The following is a 12,088-nucleotide window of genomic DNA, read 5'->3' as shown; positions in this document are numbered from 1 at the left end:
AATATTCAATTTTTTCTTTTTTAATGTCATTTTTATACAGAACCGGCCAAATTATTTGGCCCAATCTAGGACACACAGATCCAAAATTTACTGTTAATAAGTGATAAAAGATCAACTTTTCTTTTATTGATTTTATTAAATTATATTTTATTTATTATTGATATATTTTTATGGCTTTCAAAACAGGTAGAGTCCACATTTACAATTGAAACAGAGTCTAAATTTTTATATAAAAGATCTATCCCAAATCTAATTATATGCTGGAAGTATTTTAATCCATTTAATAAGCAGTGTACATATATATATATTTTATCATTTTTCTATGTAAACTTTTAAAATAAATTTAGTAAAATTAGAAAAAAATATATGTATCATCAACCATCTTCGACCACATAACTTTACTCATATATAAAACTGTTAATTGCTTAAAGAGGTCTTTTTCTTTAATTAAGACAAGCTGAATTAAGCTCAAAAAACATTTAATATATTTAACTAAATACATAAATATTCACCAAAAGTTCCTCAATTGACATAATAATGACAAAAACTGCTTTTTCTTTGGAAAAAAAAAAAANCATTTCTCTAGTAATAATTTAATGGAGAAAGCTGAGTCTATACAAGATCTGCCTTTTCGAAATCCATTTTGATATTCCAAAAGAATAAATATTATAAAGTCTCTGTAAATCCGCACGAAAAATATATAAATTTTCGGTTTAGCGGTAGACTATCACACAGCATTTGTTTATATATATAGTTTATATATTTTTCGTGCGGATTTACAGAGACTTTATAATATTTATTTATAAAACTATCTTCTTTTCCAAATCACTGGAGGTAATCACATAAAACAAAACCTTTAACTATCAGTGACAAATATTAACGAAAAATTACATGTTATTCAAAATTTGAGTTAGATGGATGAAAGATGAGATCAGATAAGGAAACCTTAGGGGCAGGAGACCCCAATTAACTATATACAAACTTCCAATGTGAACTGGAAGTCCATTATTTCAATTCAAAAATTTTCCCCTGAAAGGTGTTAGTAAGATGACCACCTCAACTCTATTGTTAAAGGAAAAGTATGATATACAGGAGAAAGCCACTACTAATTTGTGGTGGAGAGCATATATTTTAAATTAAATAAATTAATTAAAAATATGATAAAAATTGCAGCCCAGCATTGTAATGATGGTCACAATAAATAATTGCTTGTATATTTATATTTGTATCTTCTACACAACAAAATATTTATTTAAAAGCATAAAAGTTTATTTTCAGTAAAATTTTATCCTCCTTTCTTCTTTTTTTTTTTATGAAAAAATATTTATTTATGCTTTAAATTTTTTGATGAACCTGCTGTAATTATAAAAAAATCATTTAAAAATGTTTTAAGATGTAAAAATAAACTAAGGCAATGTTTATTTTATAAATATATCTTTTTGTAATTTTTATAATAAAAAAGTCCATAAAGGACTTTTTGTAGGCAGAAAGAAAATTTTTTATATGATTCATTGCCAATTTCTATTCTACACTTTTTATATTAACAATATTTCTCCATCTAGCTTATAAATTTACTGGAAGGAAGAATAAAATTGTGTTTGGTTCTCAATATAAGGACAGAAAATGATAATACTGTTTGTTTTCATTCTTTGCTTTCTTTAAAGATTTAAATTTTTTTTCATTCTTGTGAAGACGACATTTTTTTATACTTAAAGCAGTAGTTCTTAATCTTGGGTGCAAGCACTTCGAAGAATGCAATGTGATCTCTCTGAGGTGTGAAACTTCTACACGACATTTTTCAAAGATAAAATCTTTTCCATTTTTATTTATATTGTGGTTTTTAATAATTTTTTAACCTTTACAATGTAAACTGAGATTCTTTTTAAAATAAGATTATAATAAAAATGTAATTTTGTATTGTTACAATTTTATGTTTTATATTGTAAATCCATAACCTAGAATTAAATATTTTTATATTGATAAATGAGCATAAATGAATTCTCTTCCTTGATTAATTAAGTTGTCTAAGTTAAATGTAGTCTAAAATACATGCAAGAAAATGAGGCAACCATATTCCTTAAATTAGATATAATGATTTTTTAAGTAATGTGAGAATATATTTTAAAAATTCAATAGATGAAGGCAGAAGAAAAGTTAAGAAACACTGCTTTAGTTTTAGATGGTCATGTAGCTAAAAAAAACCTGCACTATCATAAATAGTTAGAAATGAATCTAACATATATAATTAGGCAATTAAATTGTATAAACTGAAATTAATATAAGTAATATAAAATTTACATTAAACAGCTGATCTATGTTCTGTTTATTGTGCAGACAATTACTCAATTTAAGCCTCTCCTTCAAAAAAAAAAAGCTTAAGTTGCCCTTATTTGAACATTATATTAAGCTAATATTTATTTGTTTACTTAGATTAAATTAACTTTTAATTGAATGAATACCATATTTTTTGTTGTTTTCAACAACAAGATGGTATCATATACGTTTCATAGAAGTTCACAAAACTTGACACTATATCAACACATAAACTAACTAATGATTCAGTTCAGGTACTCAACATTCATTAAAAGAAACATTTTCATATAAACATCTAACCATTCTCTGCTTAACAACTTAATTAATTGAGCTGCAAGCTGAAAATGCTTTTTTTATTACTTTTTTTATTACTTTGTTTATTTACATATACTTGTATATTATGGATGATAAAAGCTAAAGATCTATAACAGATTGTCTAGAAGAACAGATCTGTCACAAATACATACCTTTTAATCATTTCAGAACTAATTTGTCATATTGAAACATAGTTTTTAAAAAATTATATTTCTATTTTGAATGTCTTTGACAATAGTTGTGAAAATGTTTCATACATGACAAAATAATCATTTGGTAAATTTCATTAATGCAATGTCATCCAATTAGAATACCTACAAATTTTGAATTAAGGACCTTTACAAAAATGTATCTATTATAAAAGCATTTTAAGGTTAAATGAATAAAATATGATGTGACAAAATCTTGTTATAATAAATATACTGTTCTGAAATTGCAACAACTTTCTGATGACAAGGAAATCTCATCCATCATCATCAATATTAATTTGCAATTCAAATTAAAGTCTATAATTTGTAGATTAATTTTTGTGAGAGTTCTGTGTTGTGTTAAAAATGTATATAAAAAAAAATATATTTTGATTTCATATAAAAATAAATATAAAAGTATATTTTTTCCCACACATCAATATTGCAATGTTTTTATTTTTATTAATTCTCTTAAATACAAATAAGTGGTGTAAACATAAAAAAATAAGTATAATTTTTAATAAATAAGCATATATGAAAGGATAATTTACAGCTTTTTGTGATATCATTCTCTTCTCTAATGTTTTCAAGTTTCCTAATAATGAATTTCTATGGACCCATCATAACAATAAATATGTTGTATTCTATTCAATTTAACTACTTTAACAAAGATGAGCATATGAAAACAAAATTCAATCATGCATCTCTACTTAAGAAAATAATATCAGATTTAATATAATAAGTACTGAGTTTGACTTGAATCTATCTTACAAAACTTTTGTTTATATACAGTAGAACTTCGGTATAAGACCGTAATCCGTTCCTGGTGTTTGGACTTATACCGAATAGGACGTATACCAAACCAACCTTTCCCATAACAAGTAATGTAAAAATGATTAATCCGTTCTCATGAAAAAAATGGCTGGCTTTAAACACCTCGCTTTCCTGGCTAGTTCCTGCTTGATTTTTCATGAGATCAGCATGTATCTTTTTTAGCTTTCTCGCAAATAATTGCTTCTGATACGCTGTCACCAGCACACTATTTTTCAGTTATCCACTGTACTTAATTTTCAACTAAAAGAAAATGATTATGAATTATAATAAACAAACAACCTGGAAAACCATCCAATAACTTTATATAGTAAATATTTTCAATCTTACTTGAATCATCATCAGGTTCATATATTAACATAAAATAAAATATAGCATCAGCTTACTAAAAAAACATAAAAGCATGTTCTATTTTTGCACTCAGCCTTATGTAATTCAAATATTTGAAATGTATGTACCAGTATGTCCATCTTACAGATAAACAGTTCTCGGTTAATTTAGCTGAAACTGTTATATTAGTGTTTGTTATTATTAAAAAATTGTTCTTCATGTACAACATAAACAACACCTTAATATTTCCAGCAAAAATTATTTAATAAAATAAAAACATTTTCAACTATTTTTAATAGCCTTCTTCAGTTAATCAAACTCAAAACAAAAGAATGCCAAAAATAGAATGCAAGCAAAACAAAAACTTTAAAAATTCAAATTAATTCCAACGTAAAACGAAAAAAAAAACATTGCGCAGGTTAAACTAAATTATTATAGACATATAACCATTCATTACAGATCAAACTCAATAGAGACCATTCCATTTCACTCAAAAGGGAAAAAATAAGTAAAAATAACTTCATTCTAACATACTATGTGAAGTGTTTGAATAAATTCATAATTAACTAGGTATGTTAGTTAAAATGTTTTGTCCCTGATTATGTAACATCAAACTATTATCCTGTTACAAGGAATTTTTATATTATTATAGTATTTATCTGAATTATTACTTTTTATCTCATTTATCATAATATCTAATAAAAATCAATTTTTTCAGCATTAACTGTCTTTTTCATAATACAAATGTTTTTGACATATACAAAATATGTTCCTCAGGTAAAGTAAAAATAAAATGAAAGCATTTAGAACAAAATATTTTTTTTTTAATATTCACTTGTATGCTAAGCGAATACAAATAATGACTTTTACATAAAAATGATAAAATTATAGAAACTAAAACTATAACAATATGAAAAATATAGGCAAAGGAAAATTTAGCCTAGTGTAAGATTATAATAAGCCAATGATCCAGTGGATAATATTCCAACCGGTTAAAGGAGTTGTGTTTCATAATTAATAAGGTTTCACAAATAAAAACATATTTCTAATGAAAAACATGTTTTAACAGACATCTTCCCATTGTGGTGTGTATCCATCTTTTAATATATACTTAGAAAGCTCTGTATCCATCTGCCATTTATTAATAGCATTTTAATGCTCTAGTACAGGGGTCAGCAACCTATAACACTTGGGATGATTTTCAGTGGCACTTTGATTGAATAGAAATTAGTAAAAATTAAATTTAAATTATTAATTTTTGAAGTCCATTATAACCGGACTAATTTTGATACTACTTATAACAAAACTGGTAGAATCATGGTGACACCCGGAATAACATTATAACTTAGGTTTGGAATAACACCGCCGAAAGATGGCCAACCCATGCTCTAGTATATGAATATGAATTTGCCTAGTTGTCATAATATTTATCTTTACACAAGCTGTCAACACCACTTTACTATAGCAAACACAAGTAAGTATAAATCATAAAGATATTTAAACTAGTACTTTGTGCTAAATAGATTATGCTTTAATAATAAAATAAAATTTCAACATTTTCAACATCTTCAAAAATGTGGATTTCAGATAGTTAGCTTTGAAACAACAATGATGTATTAATTCTGATTCTAAACAGATTTTGTGTAGGAAACCTTACTCATATAACAGTTAAGCCTGTAAACAAACCATTACAATTTTGTTGAATAATTTCTATAATTATGAATTTATTTTTTTAAATTCAGAATGCTTTGATTAGAATTTTACTTAACCAATACAGTTTGACCCTGATTTATGGGTCTACCTCACTCCAGAAAACTTCTCATAAATCAAAATATCAAAGTTTCTTCCATTATTTCTTATGGTCAAAATTTGTATCATTCCAGCATAACCCAGTCACCTTATGCATGTTCCTTAAATATTATTAAAGTGCTACAAAACACCTTTTTACTTGTCAATCAATGATTGTAAATGAAATAAAATAAATAAGTGCTGCTTAAGTTATTCAGCAATGTAAAAAAACTTAGATGAAATAAAACAATACAAGTAAATATGTAAGTTATCAAACTTCCATATTTACTTATAAATAAGGGTCAATATGTATTGTTTACAATATTTTAAAGATTACTTTTTTTTTATACATTGTTATGTATTCATGCTTACTTTTATTTATTTATTTTATATTATATTATGTAAAAATTTCACTTTAAATTTATTTATTTATTTTTTATCTTTATCTTAGTTTTGTTTTAACACATTTAAAGTCCTTATATTTAACACGTACCTTGAACCTGTTACCGATGTGGGTGATATGACGGATAAATATATTGCAAACGTCTTCAAACATTAATAGTTCTTCCTCAGACAATAGAAAAAATAAACAATGGAACATAGAACAAAAATAGAACATGAATATTTAAAATAGAATCAAATCCATGTCTCGTGCAAAATCGTTGCGTTGGACATGCGCATTCTATGCAGGTAGTCAGCAATTAAAGATCGGTATCCATGAGGGCCTGCCATGCAATGGACAAATTCAGTTCTTCTTTGTAATTCTATATAATTTATGTAAGGTTCAAGGTATGTGTTGATTTCATCCCGATGTCCTTTGGATGTAGAGGTTTACCAAGTCCTTATATTTTTCAATTTGTTCAATATTAACTGTAAATTCTGTTGCTTTCATTCATTCTTGACAATATTATGATCAATAACAACTAAAATCATTAAATTTAGCTTTTAATGCTGCTCTTAAAAGCAAAATAAAAACCTGTTTTAGACAGTCTACTGGAAAAGTGTGTGTGTGTGTGTGTGTGAAGAGGGTTATTAAATTGATTAACTCTCTTGTCAATGTGAAGTACCAGCATTAAACATTAAATAGTCAATCAAATTTCACTCATGACATAAACATCATCTGCATTGGGGTTGATCAATAGGGAAAAAATGAGGAGTAATAACCAAAAAATCTATCTGTGATAAATTATGGCAATTCAATTGAAATAAAATAAAAACCCAATTATTGCACAGTTATCAGATCAATTATTAAATGTATAGTGTAAATACAGTAATAGAAAAACAATGTAAAAATCAAATGACATAGAATCAGTAAAACCCATTTTGTGGTATATAACCATTTAATTTAAATTTACTATAATATATTGATACAAAATTTGCATTAAAAATACTGTAATTAAAAAAAAGTAAGATACAAGCTTACTAGCATGACAAATATATATAAATTTAAAACTTTTTTAAATACTCACCATTTCCGTAAATCTCTTTTCTATATTTTGCGATTCCAATGTCTTTTAACCATCCAAAAACTTCGGATCTCTGATCATCTCTTATAGTTGTTTCATTATGATTAATAATCAAAAAAGTGACCACAAAAGCAGCTGTGCCATAGACTAATTGCACAGGAAGCATTGGACTAGATGAAATTCTGGGTGAGGATGGCATTTTTCTTCCAAATATCTAATTAATTTGGCCATCAGATTATTATTAGAATCACCTGTAAGAAATTAGATAATGATAAATGAATTGTAAAATATTTTTGGAGCTTCAATAGCTGATTATTAATAAAACAAACCTATATTAACATGTAATTGTTCTATAAGATAATTTTATATTAAGTTTTTCATTCTGTTTATTGCAACTAAAAATTCCAAAAATATTAAAAATTATTATTTTGTATTCTATTCCGTAGATTATTGAAAAAAAATAGGTATCATACATTTATGATTTCTGCACCCTTTATCTAATATTAATTAATAATAATAATAAAATCTTATTATACAGTAAGATCCCGCTTAACGCAGGGAATGCATTCCTAGACAACAAAGCACTAAGCGAAACAGTGTTAAACAAGGTCATTTTAACAGAGTAAATAGGGATAGGGGAACACACAGCCAAAAATAAACAAATTTTACTTTAATTCTAAGTTATTTTTATATTAATTTGTATAATAATATATGTTAAATAATACATAAACATATGAATGCAGAAATGTAAAGTTCATTTTTTGTGATGAAGGTCCTGACCTTTCTGAAATTCTTGTTCTTTTGCAATAAAGTCATAAGTTTCATTTGTCGCTTTTTTCTTTCCTTAAGAAAATGTCAGTAGTAGAAGATCGCATCCAAAATGCCTCGTTTTGCTTTTGCACTCCTTTCAAAATCTGGATCATTTGTTACAATTTGATCAACGATTTTGGTTATCGTTACAAAAAATTTTACTAAGGAAATCTGTAGAGAACTTTTTGGGATCTTATTTTTCAGAATCTCTATTTTCCAGTTCCACATGAATTCCATGTTCTGCCAGTTCTTGAAGGTCGTCATTGGTAAGGCTCTCACTAGAAACCTGCTGTAAGGCCGAGACTCCACTACTGTAAAAACGGCGTAAAACCCCTTGCTGTAAAAGCTTTTAATCACATGACCCTGATATTTTACACCTGAGCAGGTCATAAAACCAGTATAAAAGTGAGTTGAGCAGGTGTTCAACTTTCGACGTGAATACAGCTGTAAAATGGTACCTTCCACCAATCAGTGAAATCTATGTCATTGTGACACGGTGCTAAAATTGCGCAAAACAAGCTTTTGTGTACTGTATGTTCCCTCGTGGCTACCCTAGAATAGATCTGGAAAGATTTATCAAAAACATCCAAAAGTATTCGTGTATCTATGACAAGAGGTTTCCTGATTATAATAATGGATGCCTAAAACACGCAATATGGACATCCAAAGGAAAATCCTTTAATTTAAAGGAGTATATAATAAAAAAGCTAAGTTTATAAGTGCTGTATATTATCTTAATAATATGATAATAAAAGTTAATATATGAAAATAAAGATGATATTTTTACTACATTTGTAATTATAGTACAGAAAAAACTCGTAGAATATAATCATTGTCTTTATATCCATATATCACATATACAACCGTCTTCCATTTCCACCAATTCACATGTGAAGACGTATTTATTTCTGACACTTGGAGCATCACCGTCGCCATAAAAACTTCGTTAGCCAGACCTCCACCACAATCCAGATGCAAATGCAAATAGGTCACATAATTAAAAGCTTTTACAGTGAGGGGTTTTACGCCCGTTTTTATGCTAGTGGAATCTTGGCCTAACTCCCCAATATCCTGCTCATCTACATCTCCTAGTCTTGCTATATCGATTAGGTTGAGTTTAGTCAACCTAACAATACAACGATAGGCTCTTCGCACTGAGAATTCTTGGATACCTTCAGCCATAACTTTTTCCACACTTCGTTCGTGCATTTATCAGTTAATTCTTGCCAAACAAAGCCGATATTGGCAATATCAGCTTTGCTTGGCAAGAATTAACTGGCATCCATGATGTTATATTTTTTTCCAAAATTGCACCAAACAAACATAGATTTAATGAAAGTACACCTTTTTGCCACCTTTTGATGATTGGTTTGTGTTTGCAAATAATCATAATATATACAAATCAATGAAATACCATGATAATTTAAATTAGCATAAATTTTGAGCTTTTTTTAAGGCTTTGAGAAGACCATGTTATATCGAATCAGCGTTAAGCAGGGTCTTGCTGTACATATAAAAATTAAATATAATATTCCAAATATGCTGAACTTTATTTCTCTGTGTGTTTTGAAATTTATGAACTAATACTTAAAATTTATATAAATATACTTATCATTATATAAAACAATATGCCATATGTAACAAATAAGTCATAAAAAAATTGACTCACTGATTAAAGAAAGCAAAAGATTGTAATTACTAATATTAACTTATATTTTTTAATGCTCTGTATAGTGTCTATTTTAGTGCTCTATTTTTTTACTGCTATACATAACAGTACTTTACAGGTATTGTAAAGTGTAGTTTAGTTAATTTCCTCAAACAATCAATGTAAATTTTTATTATATATTTCATTTTAAATTACTATAAGTATGTTAATTATTAGCCAAGAATGTTATAATATACATTTCAAACTGTCTGAGTTTCACATTTGCCCATTATAATTTCTTAATGCCTGCACTTCACAAAGCATGCATCTGACAGATACTGAAATTCTTCCTAAGGTTGCTATTGTACATCTGTCATCAGTCCTTCCATGGCAGCGACAATTCTACAGTCCATGCAGACTACTTGTGTATCACAATGACGAGTGATTCCAAAACTGCAAAATGCAAAACACCCCTTCTCTGTTGAGGAGTCACAATTTTCATTTATGACACTTCCTAAAGATAGACAAGATGTTTGAATGTAGAAACAAAACTCAGATAGTTATTCTATTGATGGTGTATGTTGCATACTTCTTGAATAATAATTAACATATTACAGTAATTAAAAATAATAACACTTATTTTAGAAGACCCTGTATTAAAATTAAGAAAACTTTAACTACTTCAGAAACTACACTTGTGATAATACTAATAATGTCACATCAACACCTTTAAATGCTTTAAATTTTAATTACACTCTAACATTTTGATAATTTTTAATGATTTTTTTCAAGGAAGAAAAAGACATTTTCCTTGTATTTTTGAGAATGTATTTTTCTTCCTTGTGGAAAGTCATTAAAAATGACCAAAAATGTTCAAGTATAATTAAAACTATACTACATTTACTATTATTGGTGTGAAATTATTAGTAAGAGAGCTTTTAAAATAACTATTTACATAAAAGAAACAGAAATCTGTAATATCAGTGACTATTTTATATATTTATGGAACATAAACCATCCAAATTTTAATATATTTCTATATGCAAACTGATTTTAATTCATAAAGATCTACATTTACATATGTGATATACAATTATCAGAAACATAATCTGAAACATATGTTGGACAACTTCACTTTACACTTCAAAAACAAAAACAAATTCTAATATTTCATTAAAAATAAACTAATTTTGCACTCATATTATTTATTTTGCTTTAAGTTATAACAAAAAATGTATTATTAATTACTTAAAGATAAATTTAATATCTGAATCAAAGCATATCAACTAGATATATAAAATATACTAGATATTTTATCTTTTGTTCTATAAAATCTGATGTACTCAAACATTTATCAGACTAATTTTTTTTCCATTTAATGCATTTTNAAATATATAAATTTTCGGTTTAGCGGTAGACTATCACACAGCATTTGTTTATATATATAGTTTATATATTTTTCGTGCGGATTTACAGAGACTTTATAATATTTATTTATAAAACTATCTTCTTTTCCAAATCACTGGAGGTAATCACATAAAACAAAACCTTTAACTATCAGTGACAAATATTAACGAAAAATTACATGTTATTCAAAATTTGAGTTAGATGGATGAAAGATGAGATCAGATAAGGAAACCTTAGGGGCAGGAGACCCCAATTAACTATATACAAACTTCCAATGTGAACTGGAAGTCCATTATTTCAATTCAAAAATTTTCCCCTGAAAGGTGTTAGTAAGATGACCACCTCAACTCTATTGTTAAAGGAAAAGTATGATATACAGGAGAAAGCCACTACTAATTTGTGGTGGAGAGCATATATTTTAAATTAAATAAATTAATTAAAAATATGATAAAAATTGCAGCCCAGCATTGTAATGATGGTCACAATAAATAATTGCTTGTATATTTATATTTGTATCTTCTACATCAGATAAGGAAACCTTAGGGGCAGGAGACCCCAATTAACTATATACAAACTTCCAATGTGAACTGGAAGTCCATTATTTCAATTTTTCCTTCTCCGCTTTTTCAATCTATACAATGATTTTACAAATCATCTTACAGCTACAACGTTAACATGGGTGTGTCTGAAATTGTTGCATGACAGCTGAAGAAAAATTACATTTAAAAAATATATATATATATACACACAAACGTCCAGTTTAGAAATCTCTTCTTAATTTATTAATACAGGCGATTGCTCTTAAATACACATTTTATAATTTTTTGCAATTATTTCTGTGTTTTTATATAAAAATTTCTGAGAAGTAATTTGATTATGGTTGTAAAGTAGGGGAAAGAAGTTAAAAACAACAGCAAAGAAAAATCTATCAAAATATAATAATAAAAAATTTTCACGAATAAGGCGAGTGTCACGTATTTTTTTGTCACGAA

At 26.9% G+C, this 12,088-nt stretch overlaps 1 long non-coding RNA gene across 2 annotated transcripts in view; it reads right to left on the bottom strand.

Annotated features, from left to right (window-relative positions):
- Nucleotides 1-12,088, bottom strand: part of LOC111635891 — a 57,164-nt gene that overhangs the window by 38,408 nt on the left and 6,668 nt on the right. For both annotated transcript variants that reach the window (XR_002758452.1, XR_002758453.1), the window contains exon 2: nucleotides 7,235-7,482. This is a non-coding gene — a long non-coding RNA (uncharacterized LOC111635891). The remainder of the gene's footprint in view (nucleotides 1-7,234; nucleotides 7,483-12,088) is intronic.

The sequence above is a fragment of the Centruroides sculpturatus genome, unplaced genomic scaffold (genome assembly GCF_000671375.1).
Source record: "Centruroides sculpturatus isolate CEXI.00-Female unplaced genomic scaffold, Cexi_2.0 scaffold933, whole genome shotgun sequence".
NCBI lineage: Eukaryota > Metazoa > Arthropoda > Arachnida > Scorpiones > Buthidae > Centruroides > Centruroides sculpturatus.
The sequence above is the reverse complement of the archived record's forward strand: the minus strand, read 5'-3'. Positions and strand labels throughout refer to the sequence as shown.